The sequence below is a fragment of the Helianthus annuus genome, chromosome 16 (genome assembly GCF_002127325.2).
Source record: "Helianthus annuus cultivar XRQ/B chromosome 16, HanXRQr2.0-SUNRISE, whole genome shotgun sequence".
Taxonomy (NCBI): domain Eukaryota; kingdom Viridiplantae; phylum Streptophyta; class Magnoliopsida; order Asterales; family Asteraceae; genus Helianthus; species Helianthus annuus.
In genome coordinates, this window is record NC_035448.2 from 184,688,448 (window position 1) to 184,708,748 (window position 20,301).

Here is a 20,301-nt window from a genome sequence, read left to right on the forward strand (position 1 = left end):
TAGGCATGAGATGTGTGAGACACAAGTTGCATAGGTTTAAACAAGTTTTGAAGAACATCAAAATCAAACAGAAAGTTTATGGACTATTTCGGGGCATTTCCAAGTCTAATTTCTCCAAGGAGAAGTCTAGGAATCGAACCCCATGATTATCCAAGCAAGTAGGAAAAAGAATCAAGTGAATCGGATAAGAATTGAGTGAGTTATGCTCATTTTCGTGAAGGGGTGTCAATCTGCTCGAACCTTTGCTTTCAGCTACGGTTTGGAGGATGTTTTGAGAGTTTTTAGTGTTGCAAAAGTGGTAGGGAGGCTGGTTATAAGTGGTATTTATAGGGGGAAGGATTAGGGTTTCAATGGGTTGGGCTTTGGAAGTGTTTAGAAGGGGTTACACCTTGAAACTAGCCCACAAAACCCAACTATATGGGGCAAAATTTTGCTGAATTGGGGCTGCCATATTTCTTTATTTTTTTTTATTTTTTTAATACATTATAATGAGTAATTTTGTTAATTAAGTTGTGTAATAATATGCAAAAATGTTTCCCCTAACTTGTAACAAGGTGAAATATGAAATAAAACATGATTTAACTAGGTAAAAACTGTAATGTACAAGTATGTAACATGTTTGTAAGTGACAAGTATATGTCACATATTAGATGATTAACCGTTGTATAAATAAGCATATTATTAGGGGTTTTTAGGTATCAACAATATAAGGACAAGCATGGACATGCATCGTGAATAAGTATAAGTATGAATTACAAATGAGGATTCGATGTACAATGAATTTGAACGCATGAACATGTATGAATATGTAGATGGTGAATTTAAAGAAATACGAATTTTATTTATGATCCAAGTCTCGGATTTTACAACGAAAAGACGACTACAATAATACAAGATTTCCAAAAATAGCATTACAAGGCGAGCTTTCTAATTATGGAAAGTATGAAAAAGCAGGGCGTTACAAGAATAGATCACGAATTTAATGCCATACAAATAGTGCCTCCATAGCTTTAGTGCAAATACAACGGCACCCAACTCCAAGTCATGGGTGGTGTAGTTCTTTTCATGCTCTTTTTAACTGACGTGAAGCATAGGCAATGACCTTGCCTTTCTGCATAAGCATACATCCCATCCCGGTGTGCGATGCATCACAGTATACTACAAATTCTTCCATTCCGTCTGGCAATGTCAACACAGGAGCATTGCTCAGCTTTTGCATAAGGATATCAAAAGCTTCTTGCTACTTAGGGCCCCAATGAAACTTTATATTCTTTCTAGTTAAAGAAGTTAGGGGTGCAGCAATCCTTGAGAAATTTTCGATGAAGCGCCTGTAGTATCCTGCTAGCCCTAAGAAGCTGCGAATCTCCGTAGGCGTCTTCGGCTCCTGCCAATTCATGACGGATTCAACCTTGGCGGGATCCACTTGGATACCACGCTCACTGACTACATGTCCAAGGAATTGGATTTCTCGTAGCCAAAATTCACATTTGGAGAATTTGGCGTAAAGCTTTTCTTGATGAAGCAATTTAAGAATACATCGAAGATGCTTCTTGTGGTCAGCTTGACTTTTTGAGTATATGAGGATGTCATCGATGAAGACAATGACAAATTTATCCAAATACGGCTTACAAACACGATTCATGAGATCCATGAATGCGGCAGGTGCATTAGTGAGCCCAAAAGGCATCACTAGGAACTCGAAATGACCATAACGAGTCCTAAATGCAGCCTTGTGCACATCTTCGTCCTTGACCTTCAATTGATGGTAGCCTGACCTTAGATCAATCTTGGAAAAGTAGCTTGCTCCTTGCAACTGATCGAACAGATCGTCGATCCTGGGCAAAGGACACCTATTCTTGATAATAACCTTATTAAGCTCACGGTAATCGATGCATAGACGCATCGAACCATCTTTCTTTTTAACGAACAAGATTGGTGCTCCCCATGGAGACGAACTAGGTCTGACAAAACCTTTGGCTAGCAGATCATCTAGCTGCGTTCTCAATTCTTTCATTTCTGTTGGTGCCAATCTATAAGGTGCTCTTGCAATAGGCGCTGCTCCTGGAATGATGTCGATACTGAATTCCACTTGCCAATCCGGTGGCAACCCATGCAGTTCTTCCGGGAAAACTTCAGGGTAGTCAGAGATGACTGGGATGTCTTTAATCTTGGGTTTCTCCTCACCAATGGTCACCTGTGCCATATAAATGACACATCCCTTCTTCAAATATCTGGATGCCTTCAGCATAGACACTTGCGTAGGCAATCCATGCCGAGTATCTCCTTGAATGGTAAGTGGTTCTCCAGACGGAGTCTTGATCACCACTTGTTTCTTGTTGCACACAATCTGAGCTTGGTTATGCGATAACCAATCCATACCCAACACTATGTCGAAACCAACTAGCTTAAAGGGTAACAGGGATAAAAGAAATGAGTGGTTCCTAATGGATATGACACATCCATCTAACACAGTTGAGACTATTTCCATAGTCCCATCAGCTAACTCTACCACATAATTCACACTCAAGGCTTTAACAGGCAATTTTAACAACTCATAAAACTTACTATCCACAAAGGATTTATCTGCTCCAGAATCAAATAATACTCTTGCGAATACATCATTAATGAGAAACGTACCGTTTATGACGTTGTCGTTCTGGATAGCCTCTTGAACATTCATCTGAAAGACCCTGGCATTGGTCTTTTTCCCTTCTTCAGCCTTCTTCACCAGCTTTGGGCAGTTAGTCTTGATGTGCCCTTTTTCATTGCAACTATAACAAGTTGCATCCTTTAGTTTCTTACATTCAAGGGTCCTATGCTCAGAGGACTTGCAAATCCCACATGCCCTCGGCTGGGATTTCTGTTCATACCTGCACCTCCCGAAGTGGTGCTTCTTCCAAACCTTGCACTTGGGCCTATTGCCCGACTGTTGGTCACCCTTCTTGGTCTCAGATCCCTTTTTGTGGTCACGGTTCCCCCTATGCTTCTTGCTTGACCTACGTGAATTGTCATCTTCACGTTTCCTTTTCTCAGTGTCAGCATTTCTTAATGATCTCTGTCTCACTGCATCCAATGTGAGAGACAGGGATACATCTGCTACGGATCTAAATGTAGCGGGCCGAGAGGCCTACACGCTAGCTTTGATTTATGGGGCCAGACCCCCAATGAAGCGCGCGATCCTTTTGGGTTCCGGAGTCACAAGGTACGGAACCAGTCTGGACAGGGTGTTGAAAGTTGTAAGATATGCCTGGCAATCCAAGTTCTTCATGACCAGTGATAGGAAATCAGATTCTATCTTCTCGACCTCGTGTTGAGGGTAGTAGTTTTCTTTGATGAGAGCAACAAATTGCTCCCATGACATGCTGTACAAAGCAACCTTTCCTGAGGCTTGAACCAGTGACCTCCACCACGCTAGGGCTTCACCCTTAAATGACTGGGATACAAACTTTCTCACATCCCTCTCAGCACAACCACTAATGTCCACAACAGTGTCCATTTCGTCCAGCCAGGTCATGCAATCCACAGCGCCTTTTTCCCCAGTAAAATATCGGGGTTTGCAGGAAACAAAATACTTATATGTGCAACCCTTGGCGCGAGGTGCATCATCGAACACTATCTTCTTAGGACGGGCACTATTCTCATTTGCTGAATGCCGGTCATCATCTTTCTTAGGTTTAGACTGGGTAGAGGGTGGTTTGCTATGAGATTCAGAATGGGTTCTTGGTTTAGAGTGTGGTGCAGATCGGGTCCTACTTCGAGACTCGCTATAATCTTCATACTACCGTTCTAAGGCTGTTTTAACAGCGTCGTCTACTAACGCTTTTAATTCAGCACCCGTTATATTAATTTGGGCGTTATCATTCTCATTCCCCTTTGGATAACTGTTCATTTCGTCCGAGTCAGCCATTGAAATCTTGATCTGCTACAAAAGATAATAATAGAAGTCTTATTCGGGAGTTTGTTATGGAATTACCCTTATTGGGTAATTCATCAACCATGGTAAACATAGACCATATCTGGTTAATTTGTTACTCACATTTAGGATTTTAATATAACTTATCCTAATTACAAGAAATATTGTTAGTGGCACAGAAGCCTAGTCACAAGGACATTTTTATATTATAAGCCAGGATTTCAAAGAATCAAGGCATGCAGGTTTGAACATAGTTCCATGCCTTTCTGACAGGGAGTTATAGACTACAGGTGTCCTTTGTCTTATATGACAATGAGTATAGCCCGTAGGCACTACATCATTAATGGATGTTTGATAAGTGATCATCTACTTGATGATTTACACCCAAGATTTATAAATCATTAATTTAGGTTTTGGAATCCTTATTAGGATCCTTGTGTAAAATGACACATGTGATTTTAACGAATCATGTCTGCCAGGAGGGTTAACATGTTTACAGAGGTTAACCAGAGTCTGAATCTTTTAATCAGGTCTTACCATCTTGGTCGGGTCTTATAATGACACCAGGCTAGGTTTCACGATTAAGATTCTTTATTTAACAACTGGTAGGCAGATTAATTTAAAAGATTGATTTTTGATTTATTTATTTCATATAATTATGCATATAATGACAGAGATGAAATTTATAAATTTAACATTCCAATACATATAAAAAGTTACACACTTCCCTAAATGGGATTTTTAAAAGACAAAATACCTACGCAGAGGTTATACAGAAAACAAGTCCTCGCAGGGACCAAATACTAGGATAGATGTCCACGCAGGGACTGAAAGACAAGTCCACGCAGGGACTGAAACAAATAAATGTCCACACAGGGACTTGATTACAATAGGAAATACAATAGTACATATAGAGACTAATGATCTTGCTTCTTCTTCCCTTTTAACAGGTTTGCTAGGCCTTTGAGGAATCCATGATTGTTCTTACGCTCTTGCTCAAAGTCTCGTTCCACTCTGTTTAAACAGTGGAGGATTTCTTCCTGCTCTGGTAGGGAAAAACGCAGCTGTTGCGACAAGTGCTGAGCCAGAGGTCTAACGGGTATTGGGTACCCATGAGTTAAGTATCCCATTCCCCAAGGTGTTTCATAAGGTACTTCAGGATGAAGGGCATGGTAATTTGCCGCCGCTTCTATGTATGGGTCACCACCCATATTGTTGTAGTGAGTGTGAGCAGGCTGCGCAAATGGGTTGTACGCTGTGGAACCGGCGTACGCAGGTATCGGGTTATCATAGCCGAATGGTGGCGGAGGTGGTGCAACTGGTGAAGAATTCACCTCTGCAGGGTGACTCGAAGGTACACCCATTTGGGGTCTTCTAGCAGTGGCGAAAAATGACTGCCACCGGAGTGTCGAGGGGTGCTGAAATGAAAATCCCCTTTTCATGCGGATATCCACGCACCTGATCTCCTACGCCTTGGCGGATCCGGAGGTGCTTGTTGAACTGGTGGCGGTGGAGGCGGTGGCGTAACTGCCACGAAATGCGAATCCTCGAAGGGATCCTGCTGCTGCTGTTGTTGCTACTCATGAGGCGATGAATGGTGAGAGGGTGTAAAGTACCATTCGCACTGGTTGAACCTCGCATGGTAACTGTCTGGACCTGACAGGGTGTTCCATGGAAGGATGACCCATCAGAGATCTCGATAGGATGGTTGGGGGTACCTCTTGCAGGTTCGATGGGATCCGTGTCCTCGTCCATGTCTACCGCACTGTCTTCGGAGAAGTGGTCCTCTGGTCCTAGAGAGTTAAAACCTATTGGTTCTTGGACATAGTCTGTCGGGTTGAATTGACCTTGGAAGAAAGGAGTGGGGTCGCCATAGGAACGGTGCAAAACAGAACGCTGGAGGGGTATGAACGAAGGTTGAGGGTTACCGGGCTCGTTTTTCGAGTTCGGCCCAAAAGAGTGACGGTATGAAGGCGTCGAACTGTGTGAGGTAGACCGTCTAGCGGGCTCAAAGAGGTTCCTCCTACGCCTCTAAGGTTCTTCACTCCTTGTGCTGGAAGGAGCTCGCATGTGTGAAGGTCCGGCCTCGTGATCATTGTGGGTAGCGATCGCCCCTTTGCCTCTTCCTCCTCTTCTGATTGCTGGTGGCATATTTCATGCTTAAAAATTTTAAATCAACAACAAACAATAAAAGACAAACTAGAACAACAATTCGAATTCGTCCTATGTTCTTGTCTAGACTCGAGTAAGTGCAATTGTGTCATTGAGATTAAACACATAGGGATAGTGTTTAATTCCCTCAACGTTGGCTCTGATACCAATCTATTTCCACACGTTTCACCGGTGGGCCCGGTGGGGGATTACTGTGACGTAGTTGGCAACAATATAGTCAGACCACACAATATTTAAATGCACAGTAGAAGCATAAAGATAGATATATTTCAACCAACAAATGTAATATCCAAGTATCACAAGTAGTCGAAATAATCCACAGGGGTAATGTTCAACAGATAGTGGCATCCAAGCTTGCAAGACTCTAAGGATGCTAAGGAGTGGCCAACCTATTTCGTGTAGAACCTGCATTTAATCTTTTTGGGGAAAATACGTCAGTTTACACTGGTAAATACATTCAACCGACACTTTTAAAAGTTCAATAAAGTTGATTTGAATGCACGAGGCACAAACTTTTATAACTTGGGATAATTAATCAAATCTAATCTTGTAAAAGAATTACATGTTCATTATGCCTTCAGTCGCCCAGTTCGTGTCGGGTTTAAGGTTAATTGACACACCACATAGCACAAAACTGCGGCGGGAAAACCAACGGTTATACCTTTATAAGTATGGACACATTGTCGGGTGTACACCTACACCCGCGTGTTAGGGTCGTGGCCATTTCGTAAAATGATGCCAAGGATATCCGGGACATGGTCATTAAACCCCCAAAGGAGTTAAACAAACAAAACCAATTTTCAAGCGGGTCACATTGATAATACCCAACTACTAATGAGTTAGGGTCAATTGCCCGACCAAGCGGTATTTTACATACCGTACCCCAAGCCCGCATAAGGGAAATAAGTTAAAACTATTTACCTGAGCAAGTAATAACCACAACAAGCAAATGCAAGTATCTTATACTGGTCTCCTATTCTAGAACGAAGGTTTATAACAACCTATTAGAATCCTAACGGGTCTTTAATTTAGCCTAAGCTTAGACCGGTTAGTTTCAAATGATAAATACGGTTTAATCGCATGAAAGGTGAAAACCGGGAATGGAATGTGGTTTGGACCCAACATGTTTGGATACTTGTATATTATGGGTAAACTGAACACATTCTGGATTTGGAGGTAAAAACGACAAGGTTTGACCCGTTTCGGCTAATTTATGTAAACTAGTTACATAAACCGGACCGAACGCGTAAATGGCGTAACGGGTAACCGTAAGAGTCTTACGCAGGTTTTGTTAGGCCCTGAAGTGTGAGACTGACGCATCAAATTAATCCAACGGGCTATGGTTACGAACTGGGCTTTACCGGGTTAGTTAGTATTAGGTTTTGGACCTTTACAGGTCACTTGGGCTAAGCTTTAGGCCATGTGGGCCAAGCAAGCCCAAGGGGAGCCCATGTAGGGAAGTGGGCTTGCCTAGGTATATAAACAAGTTTACAACTTGTTTTAGGGTTTGAACTTCATTGTTACAGAATTCCTAGAGAGGCAGAGGATTCGATTGTTGGTGTGTCAACTTGTACCAGACGTTTTGCTTTCATAGTAATAGAACGTGTGCAAGTTGAAAGTGATTCGGTATTGTGTTCTTCGTATTTTCTGTTTCTCGTGTTTAATCTTGAATCATCTTGTGATTGGATTCCGCACTCTCACAAGATTAGGTTTGATATCATTGAAAGATCCGTTTTACGGGACTTACAAGTGGTATCAGAGCCTTTAGAACCTATTTCTAGGCTCGGTGTGATATCAAAGATTCAAGATTTTCGTTAATTTTTGTTCGGTGTTCTTCGTGTTCTTCGTGTTCTTCGCAGTGTTCATCGAAATTTTATAAAAAATCACTACATTTTGGTGTTTTGATTTTGAAAAGGGGCTGTTAAAAGGATTAAAAGTAATCTTTAAAGATTTTGGAAATATCTTAATTTTAAAAAATCTTTACAAAATTTTTGGTAATTCGTTATTTTGATAAATTCTTCCGAAAATCTGGTTACTTTCCAATTCAATTTTTGAAAAAAAAAAGGGGGGGTCTCAATTTGCACACATTCTAGAAGATTGTCAGAAGTTGTCTGTTTCACGGTCTCGAGTCCTACATCTTCACATATCTCGATCTGTTTCAAGGTCTCGACTCAAATCATTATTAGTCGCAATCACGGTTCCGAATTACGGTTTCGAGTTTCACTTCATCTGAGTCGCAACAACGAGAAACACCTCCACTCGCAACCTCCACTCGCAACCAGGTTTCAAGTTCACTACAGATCTCGACTCAATCACAATCTTGGTCTCGAGTTGTTTTGAGTCGCAACCGGGTTACATCACCACCAGAGCTCGCAACCACGGGTTACACCATCACCGTTCCAAGTCATTCATTCAGACTCGCAACCGTTCAGACTCGCAACTACGGTTCCGAGTCGCAACCGACATCTCGACTCATCGTGTTTTGCTTTCGAGTCGCAATCATCAGAGTTCTCGAGTCAGCCGGCCTTGACTCGCAACCTCGATTACGAGTCGCAACCCTCACACGGTCTCTGATCACGTTTCTGGTTGCAAGTCGACACCTTCGTTCACCTTCACCGAACATCACCTGCAACCTCCATTAATAACCTCCACCATCCACCGATCATCATTAACACCGTTCAACCTACAATCAACATCGTCGGCCACCATCTTCGTTCACCATCATCATTAGCTCATCACGTCCGTTCATCTTTTTCTTCTTCTCCGGTTCAAGTTCGACATCAAATTCGGGTTTTCGACACCGCAACACTCATCATATCGTCATCTCCTCTGTCAATCATCATCGTCTGATCCTTCGACCATCGTTCATCTTCGTTTTGGTATCAAGTTCGAGGTCGAATTCATCATCGTCACCAACCACCGGTATCTCCGATCTTCGCCGGTCATTCTTCTCTCCGATTTTCCGGTCCTCCATTCACCGCTTCTCCGCCACCTGCACATTTGATAACCGTTAATTCATCCCCATCTCCGCCGCGATCACCGTTTTATTCACGTCGAACCGTCTATCATCATCATCGTAACCATTGTCATCCACAGCATACTTTCGCAACCACCAGTTAACCACCTCTCGTCAATTGTAAACTACACCACATCGTTCCACGACCACCGTGTTTCACACACACCCACAACCATAGTTTTGTTTATTATTTAATTAAGTAATTAAAAAAAATAAAAAAGGTTTATTTTATAAATTTAAAAAAAAAAAAAAAAAAAAAAAGGAGTTTGTTTGTCGGTGAATTCGGTTTGACAGGTTTCGAGGTGCGTTTAGAAAGCGGGTTCATTCGCGTGCAAAGGGTTTGAGTTAGCGAGTACACGGGTGTTCGTTTGGTTTGTGTTTTGTATCAACCAACCTTTGAAATTATGACATTACGTGAAGAGATGCTTTCTGTCTTTTGCACTCCTGAGTGTAGAGAAAGAGTTGAGGCATATCGGTTACACAACGCTGAACTTATTCAAGATTACCAAGATCTTAAAAATAAAAACTTTACTTTGGCCAAAAATGAAAAGCTTTACAAAGAAAAAATTGAGGCCCAAAGAAAAGATATAGTTCAGCTAAAAGAAGACCTCAGTGCTAAAAACTGTAATTTCTTGGATGCTCTAGCCACAATTAATGACCTGACCAAAGAATTAGAGGACTTGAAAGTCAAATATCAGATAAATGAAATCAATATTAAAAAATTTGACACCTCTAGTAATTTGGTCAAGAACATTTGTGACATACAACTAGAGTATAAAGAAAAGAAAGGGGCTGGTTTGGGATACACAAAAACTCCTCCTCCATACAATCATAACTACACTTATATGCCTTTCACGGAAGAGGAGTTACTCAATGAGGGCAAGATGACTTACGGTCCAAAAACCGATAAGTCATCAATCAACAACAAATCTGTTGATAAACAACCAGGTCATTCAATGAATTTTGTCTCAAAAGGAAATGTTGATCCTAACCAGTCGTTTGCATGTGCAGAAAAAGTTGATGTGAAATGTGAAGAGACACTTGGGGGAGAACAAGTTTTAAATTCTGATTCACAAAAACCTTGTTTTGATGAAAATAATCCTGATCTTATTTTGGGACAAAGTATTTTTAGCATGTTGCTTTCTTTAGCTGGTAATGGGCCTGATGTTTTGGGCAAGACTGATGATGTTTGTGTTGAAACTGTGAACATTAATTCTGGTGATGAATTTTCTTCGGCTAATAATTGTGAATGTGATGGTTCTAATATGTCAGATGATAGTGTTGCAGGTGAGGTCCCTCAGGATACATTCAGTGAAACCACTGAAACTTCTTCTCAAGAAAATCAAGAATATCTTGATTCTTCTTCTGAATCGGTCTCAGTGGGAGTCCCTAATGTTGAATCTAGCGGGACCCCATTGGAAACCGTTGATGCATGTGATGAAGAAACACGTGTTGATGAAACTTCTACATCTTCTGAAATTAAAACTGAACCAGATTTGGAAAAAGAAGAGGTACAGAAGAAATCTGAAAAGGCACATGGAACACAAGCAAAGCAACCTAAGCATGCTAAGCAAGCTCGCTCATCTAGACCCATCAGATCAGCTACTATTGCTGGCTCTCCGAATCTCCATACATTGAAGCAACAGACATGTTTCAACTGTGGAATTCCAGGGCACATTGCTAGAAATTGTGTTCATCGCCCAAACATGCAACAAAATGCAAATATTCACTCTTGTGCCGATGTTTGTGAGCCGGTTCACAACAAGCGGAATGAGCCAAAACGGGCAGATCAAAGTCGGGAGTATACAAAGTCTGCTCATCAAGGACAATCACGATCTCATAAGGCTCATGACAAGGTGATTGAAAGCTCCAATAAGGGAGAAAAGACGAAGAATGGTGCTCAGAGCAACAAGACTTCTGCAAACAACAAATACAAGCACCCAAATTCGTCTTCGTCTAAGAGAAATATGCAGGCGCATCAAGCACAAAAAGGACCGGTTTGTCCTTCAGGACCTGCAAGAGCAAATCCAGCTGATCAGAATGCCTTCTACGTAAAGAGAAAAACATGCTTCAATTGCGGCATTGCTGGTCACATTGCTCGAAATTGCACACATCGTCCCTATGTGCCCTATTATATGCAAAATCAGAGGGTTACATCAAAGGATAACAATCATTCCAAGCCAATGAAGGTATCTTCACCTAAGGCAATGAAGAATGTGAATCCCAAGGTTAAACCTTCTGATGGGGATTGGAATGCTGCTAAAAACAAACGCAAGGCTGTTCAGGAACAAAAACGTGTTTCTAAAACTAACAAACCTGAAACAACTAAAGTTGCTCAACCGAAGGCAACAAACGCGTTTGCTAGACCGAAACAGTTTTGGAAACCCAAATCCAAAGCAGCAACGTCTCCAATCCTTGAAATTAAAGGGGACTTGTGTTTGAAAGAAGTGTCTTACTTTGATGCTTCAGGAAATCCCAGGACCACGATGGCCTGGGTACCCATGTCTTACTAATCTCCTCACTTTTCAGGAACAACTAAGGAGGAGCTGTTGACAATCTCTGGAATGTTGATAGCGGTTGTTCCAGAGATAAAAACGGGTAACATTTCACTGTTGCAAAAAGTTCAAATTTTTTTACAGATGATATGTTTCCTTTGGAGGAGCTTAGAGAAGTAAGAAATGATCAGCAAAAGGTACCGTTTAAATTCAGTACTTTGATTTGAATTTGATTAGTCTTCAATCTGATGATAGAACGGTTAAACAAAAATATTTTCTCTCTTTCTTAGTTTTTATTTGTTTTTGTACATAAAGTGTCCAAGATTTATAGAGTTTAGGGGGAGAAAACTCAGAAAAGAAAAATACAAAAAGAGTTTGCTGTATATATGTATTGCTTTAGGGGGAGAAAATGAGAAAAACACAAAAACATTAGAAAAACGGAAAAAGCCAAAAAGAAAATTGCATGATATGGGAAGTGAAATAAATGTTCGTGTTAAAGGGTTTGACTAACACATGTAAGGTGCCATAGCTGAAAAGACTAGGATCTACTGCGATATGTCGATAGGCTTGACGCTCAACATGATAAAAGATACTAAGTGATATAAACATAACGAACTATGTACCACGTGGGTAACATACCAACGGCGTATGATTTTATGGTCTTAAATCTTGCGTTGATTGATAGCCAACATCTGAGGTTTCGGGTCTTTATATTGTTGAATCATCCGGGGATATCTTGGTTGTTCTTCTGCTTAGAACTAAAATTATACATGACCCCAGGAAAGAAAGTCACTTGGAATTAGCACATTTCTATTTGAATGTCTGTATGTTGTCCCGATACACACAATTTTGATCTGATTCTGAAATCTTCTCTGAAAAAGTCGTGTACCTCCTCTGCTGCATCCAGATACATGCTGACCTGGAGGTGCTAGGCAACGACAGCTTCTGCTGCATCCAGATACATGCTGACCTAGCTGTACGTTGTCGCGCTGTAGATCTAAACACCCGAAAGAGGCCCTCTAGTGCCCAAAAGAAACCCCAAGAAACCTATATCAAATTGAGAAAAACTCATTTGATCTGTATATTATATCATCTCTGCAAAAGATCTATTCTGTTCTCTTCTCAACCTATTCCCAGTTAAGATTTCAGAAATCTGGATTGGACTTGTGAAATATGTGGTAGGGAAGATACTTGCATGATAGAGTGTGCTGTTTATATTTCCGGGATTTGATTAGTATTTATTTGGGTGTTCATTGTTATGAAATCAAAAACATGATAAAACAGATTATATGCAGACCTAGACACAGTCAGGATATCTTAAAGGATGACATCAGTATACTCACCTGCTACGATGAATCGTTGTGCTTACCTTGATCGCGGGGGTATGCCTTGGAATGGGACACACATGTATAATAGCATAATATTACCTTAATCATATCACGAAGTTGAAAATTGAAAGTTAAGCGTTAAAGTTTAAGTGGACAAACATATTGGCAATCGCATAGACCAGTTTGATTAGGCTCGTACTGAAAAGTGTTCCTTAGTCTGCCTGAGAACGAATTTTGATCCCATTTGCAATTGTAATTGTATATTATGGTAGTTGTTTATATTTTGAGTTTTTATTTGTTTTAGTTCTTAAATTTTAAAAATTAAAAAAAAAAATAGAAAAATTCAAAAAATCCAAAAAAATAGAGTGTTTTTTGTTTTCCTTAAAAATAAAAAAATATAACCGTTCTTGAAGATTTGACTGATCATCAAAAGTTAAGAGAATTTAAATTGTGAAATTTGATGTACCTATTGTTCATATGGTACTCTCCCTGTTGCATAAGAAATGTTTGCTTATGAGTTTGTGAGCATGTGCAGAACTTGATTTCATTCAAGAACAGGGATTGATGAAGACTGAGATGCTGTTAGCTGCTGAAGAAGCCAAAAGCATCACAACAACAAGATGTACCTGAGTCAGAAGAACCGGATACGAACGCCGTCTGACAGTGAAAGTACATTCGAAGAAGTACCGTGAACCTGCTTGAAAGACAAAGACTGAAGAAGAAAAGAGCTGTTGAGAATCCTCCTCTCACATTCTTTTTGACAAAGATTTTCAAGCAAAGCTGATCGAGATCCTGATATGAAGCTAACCACAGAATCTGAAGAAAAAGACCCAGTGCTAAGAGTTCAGAAGTCAAGAACTTCCACAACATCTGCAGCATAGTGTCAACCATAGATTTCGTTGAAGACATTGCTGAATTCAAGTTATGAAGACAATTTGATGGCATCAGTCTAGGGGGAGATTGTTAGGCCCTGAAGTGTGAGACTGACGCATCAAATTAATCCAACGGGCTATGGTTACGAACTGGGCTTTACCGGGTTAGTTAGTATTAGGTTTTGGACCTTTACAGGTCACTTGGGCTAAGCTTTAGGCCATGTGGGCCAAGCAAGCCCAAGGGGAGCCCATGTAGGGAAGTGGGCTTGCCTAGGTATATAAACAAGTTTACAACTTGTTTTAGGGTTTGGACTTCATTGTTAAAGAATTCCTAGAGAGGCAGAGGATTCGATTGTTGGTGTGTCAACTTGTACCAGACGTTTTGCTTTCATAGTAATAGAACGTGTGCAAGTTGAAAGTGATTCGGTATTGTGTTCTTCGTATTTTCTGTTTCTCGTGTTTAATCTTGAATCATCTTGTGATTGGATTCCGCACTCTCACAAGATTAGGTTTGATATCATTGAAAGATCCGTTTTACGGGACTTACAGGTTTCCTAAGTCAATATGCTCTAAAGAGGTTGTGGTATCAGTAGAATACCTTCCATTATGCCCATAATGAGTTTAATCCCAATATACGCCCCGTAGGGGTAATTTGGTCATTTTAAAGATTATAAAAGAGATTTCCGGGTTCTACAAGAAATCTGAGTTTTCTGAACAGGTTATAAAGTTCAAAAAACTTTATTTATTATATGAAATCAGTAGCAATTGGATTCGGGTCAAAATACCATGTAGAACTCATTTTATGTTCGACAAGGGTATATTCAGTATTTACCGAATCAACGTCATAACCGTAGGTTATGAGCATGTTAAAAATAATTAAAAATATTTAAAAATCCCAAAATATTATTTTACATCAGGGTGTAAAAGGTTTGGTGTCAAAATTTGGGTTTAGATAGGCTTTATGCTAATTGCGCCGTTTAATCATTAAAGTTTTCTTAATTGCGCTATTTAGCATAACTCCTATTCTAGACCTCGGATTGACATGAATATTTAGGGACATGTTTAGAAATCAGTAACTAAGGTTATTGTCCTTTTATATATCCAAAATTCTCATTTTAAAGTCAAAGGGCATTATGGTCAACTTTTAAGCATATAACGGAAATGAGCAAACGACTTGGACAAACAACGAACCAGCCACAGAGGGTTATACCATCATGTAACCTGGTCTTAAGAGAGTCCTAAGGCATCTCTAAAACATACCAAATCGGGTCAGAACTGAAGTCAAAGCAAAAGTCAAAGTTTTGCGACTTTCGGCTCCGTACCAGGTCAAAACAGTAAATGGTCGGATCAAACAAGCTTAGACCAGTTATAATAATACTTATTATCAAGTTACATGAGTGATAAAACAGATTACATGCCATCTTCATTATTAATTATGCATTAAATCGAAAATTAGCATTCTGTTGACTCTTTCTAAGCAACTTTCACCCGACATTTGGACTAGTTAGAGTGGGAATCAGAGGGTGCCATTTTAAGGGTTTAATGCCCACATAATTACCAACATATAAATACCTTTGATTCGACTAATCACTGGACCATTTGTGATTAATCGTTAAGTCAATCGTTAATTACGACGGATTGACTTTTAAGCAATAACTAAGCAAAAACTTAACTAAGAAGGGTGGAGCACACTTACTGAAGTCCTATGCACGACTAGAGATGCTTAGAGAGAACACTTGAGCTCCAGAAATGATCAGAAGGGTTGAAATGAGGTGTGGTTACAATGTGTGCACAAGAGGCCTTCATATAGTAAACCAAACACCTTAGATCTTTGACAACTATGTCTATAAGTGCAACTAGATCATCAACAAGTGTCCCTGAGTGCTAGGGGTCGTTTAGGGGGCGCCCATGCCCTTACAATCATGTCTAGAGTCGGTTAAAACACCAAACAGTGCTTCTGTCCGCATTTTCTATATCTGGGAGGCTGACGCGGCCCGCGTCAATGATCCTTCAACTCTTACGCGGCCCGCCTGAATCTTCCTGTCAGAGCCCATATCTTTTACTGTCAGCGCGGCCCGCGTAAAGCCCTTGCTAACCTTTACGCGGCCCGCCTGAGACCTGCTGTAAGATTTTTCAAATCTTTTACCATTATTGCAGTTGGCTCTTGGATTTATGGAGGGGTAACTTTGCATTTTTGGCCTTTCTTATTTACGTATAAGGGCCTCGGGACTTTTACCCAACATATTAATCCTCGGTTGGTTTATTACTACCCGAAAAGTCATAACTTTCAATGTTTGACGTTATTAACCCTTTATAAACGAATTTGGTCATAACCTTCTCATATTATAACGGAACATGATGAAATTTATATCGTGCATTCTAATGAGCATATTTTACCGTTACAAAGCCTCGGGTTTGTTAAAGGGTCACTCAGAGGTATAAGTTAAACATGTTGACACATTTAACCCCTGTAGCTCATAATCTCTCACTTTCTTCCACATTTCGTTCCGTATGATCCATGATTCATTCGTTTGAAGGTACGAGCATCATGTATGGTTACTGTGAAGTATATTTATCCCTTGTTGACGTTTTGAACTCTTGAATTCACATACTTTCTATGTTTCTCAACTTTAGTCCCTTTTTAGTATTCTTTAACACGTCTAAGCTTATGACACGTGTCAATACATTATAGGACGTAAATTTTCGAGGTGTTACAAAAGTTCTCATAATCCATTGAAAAAACTGAGTTTTCATCACTCTCATCAAATTGTGGTTCCTCTGATTTTGTGGAATCAGAATCATCACCAGATTTTACTTCAGATTTCTTAACAACCCATTTTTTGATTGTCAAGGTTCACACTTCGCCTGTAAAATCTTTTTGAACATTCACCAACTTCATATTTAGAATTTTTAAACACTTTAAACTTCTATGTTGGTGGTTCTGTTTTTTCAACAACAACTTCTTTCAATTTTCCAGAAACTCGCTGTTTTGTGTTGGTTGTTTTAGGACAATTCCATGCAATGTGACCAACTTCATTGCACCTAAAACAGGTTCTGGTTTCTTTTCTCTGATCTTCATTCTTCCTTTTCTCAGCAAGAAATTCTTGACTTGATTGCTTCCAGAATGAGCTCTTCTTCTCTTCTTCAGCAGACGGACCTGAAACAAATTTTGTATTTTTAGAAATTTTCTCATTTTTATAGTTTTCTGGTGGAATAAAACCTAATCCTTTCTTTTTGAAATTATACTTATGATTTGGTTTCTTTTGAAAATCTAAATCATAACTGTAATTCTTTTTCTTGTTTAGCCGCTGTTGAACTCTTGAAGTGTATTTTTTTAGGTTTTTCTTTAAGATTTATATCTTTTATTTCAGAAATATTAATTTCTGTCATTTTGAAAATCTTTTTGATCATTTCAAATCGAACACTTCTTATTGGAAGCTCTTTATCAAAATATAATTTGTCAGAATAGTTCAAAGTATACACAACTTCAAATGCTTCGTCATTGAAATTAGATTTTGACATCAAAACCTCTTTACTATACACCCGTTTTCCCGACGATTTAGAACTTTTCCCGGACGAACTCGAACTCCCGACTGACAAACATGATCTTTCAGACTCGGACTTAGACTCTGGCTCCTTATCCTTATCCAACACCTGATCAACCATTTTTTTAAATTAATTCGGACTCATGATCTGTGTCGGACGCTGTGAATGTAATATCAATGTTGTCGGGTAATACATCGGTTATCTCGAACTCTAACTTTATATTGACTGCCTTTTTAGTTGTTCCTCGTTCGGTTTTCTAGGCGAGTACCCTTCCCAAATCGGAGGCGGACACTCGTTATAGCTAACACACGGTTTCTTACCAGTATCCTTCTTCTTCTTTGGCTGTTCATCTTTAAATGCCTCAAAACCTGCAACAGTAGGGTACATTCTGTCAATTAAGTAATCAGAACATGTATAGCTTTTCAGTAACCGTCTAATTCTTTCATTTTCAGTCTTTTCAGTATCCAGCTCTTGCTTCCATTTCGCACATTCTTCAATGTAGAAATTTATCTCCTTCTGCTTTGACATCATTGTTGCATTCAACATTTTCTACGCTTTTTCTCTTTCAATGTTTGTCGTTTGCAGACTATTCACTGTTCTGTTTAAAACATCATATGATTCTTTTAAATTTTCACATCAAACAACAACTTTTCTTTCATCTTTTCTGATTCACTAAACCTCTCGTCTTTTACCCCACTCTGTTTGCACGATTCCAAACATGTGAGACATGGTTTTCTAACTTCAACAATCTTCTCGACCTCCACAATCTTTTCAACTTCAACTATCTTTTCCACTTCCACAATCTTCTCAATCACTTTGACTTCTTTCAATTCTTTTGCAGCTTTCCTCTCTTTCAGTTTCTTCAATTTTTCTGCAAAATAAAATTCAAAACTGTCAGAAGATAAATGAGTTTTTCCAAGATTTATCTGTTCAATTTCCTCATCATCATCACTACTTTCCGAAGACACAGATTTTCCATCTTGACTCTCCTCATCATCCGACATCACAGCCATCCATTCCTTCATCAATTCTGGCTTTTGCACAATCTGAGCAATAAAAGCTCGAACATTTGAATCAGCTGGAATATATTTATCCCAGCTAAACCCTTCAGCCATTTTCTCATCTTCTTGATTAATGATGCCATAGTAAGCCTTCTTGTTTGCATCTTCGATCATTTTTCCATGAGCAGTTTGTGACTCCTTTTACTGATGCGGTTGGTAAGTGATTTGTTGATATATGGACTTCTTATAATAATCATCTTTTCCAAACGAATCCTTTGCTCCTCTCGGCTCCTGATTCTTGCACTCTCTTTTAAAATGGCCTTTCTCCATACAACGAAAACAGACAACTTTAGATTTATCAAAACCTAAGTTAGAAAGATTTGCATCCAAGAAATCACTTCTTCCTGTAATCATTCTAAATTTTTCTGCTCTCCTCAAAACACTAGCTAAGGCCCATTTAATGTCCATTAGTTCCAACTCCTATGCATCAATCTGATCATAATCTTCCTTTGTGAGCATTGGATAACCAATTTTTCCGGCAATCAACCCCTCATAAGATTCTAATGCAGTAACCAGTAATCCCATGTGACCTTTCACAACTTCTTCAGAATAATTTTGTCCATTTTGAAGATGTAAAGCCACATTGCACTAAATCAGATGCCTATTTCCAACAGATGCATTTTGAACACTTGAAGGATTCACATTTGAAAATCCACAAGTATTGATTGAGTTTTGACTGCTTGTTCCGGATGAATTTCCTGCACTAAATGTTGTTTGGATTTTTGGACTTGCTTCAACTGTCTGAACATTTCCTTTATAGTACAGTTTGATATCTTGCTGATTGCTTGAATTATTCATTCTTGCAATTTTCTGCTGTTCAAGATCCTGTGCCTCCAGCTTCTCAATAAACTGAGCAATTGATAATCTGCTAAACTGTCTAGAATTTTTCAGAATCATCACATATGTTCCCCATTCCTTTTGTGGTAATGCACCAGTAAGCTTTTCTGCCCATTCTACTAGAGTTTTTGTTATCTTCAACTGTGACATGGTGCGCACAAGATGACAATATCTCTCAATGAGAGTCTTTGTTGTCTCACCAGGCATACAAGTAAACAATTCAAACTCCTTTTTCAACAAAGCTGCTTTACTCTATAGCATTTCTGTACTTCCTTCAAATTTCTTTTTAAGAGCTTCCCAAATAGAATAAGCACTGTCATCATGTTAAAGCAACACAAATATATCCTCTTTAACAGCTTGTTGTAATAGATTGATCATCAATTTCTCTCCTTTATAACTCTCGCTCTCTCTTGCTCTGTGAATTCTGAAATGATTTTACCAACTCCCACTGAGTTTTGTGGCCTCTCATATTCAGTTTCAATGCTTTCCCAAGCTTTTAAATGATTCGCCTGAACCCAATTCTCGAAACGTTTCTTCCATCCATGATAATCTTCAATTCCCATAAGTTTCGAGGGTTTTTGCATTGTTCCAGTTTCATTCTCCATGTTCATGTTCTTAGCAATGTCAGCCGGAGTAGTCGGTGTTGTTGCAAAAGCATTGTAAAATTCAGAATCCATGCTTTGGTAACACTTTTTCTTCAAAGTCTATCACTTTGGAGTGAAATCTGAGAATTCAAGTGAAATCACACTTTTCACTTTTGGAGCGGAATCACCAAGCAGCAACTTGGAGCGGAATTAGAATGTATTTTGGAGCGGAATTAACAATCAGCAACATGGAGAGGAATTAGAATGTATCCTGGAGCGAAATCAGAAGTATAGTTGGAGCGAAATTAACAGTTATGCACCCTGGAGTGGAATCAGTTGATACTTTGGAGCGAAATCACTGATATAACACTTCTGGAGCGAAATCAGATGAATCTTTGGAGCGAAATTAACATGTCTTTTGGAGCGGAATCAACAGTTTGGAGCGAAATCAGATTTAGTCTGTTCGAGCGGAATCAA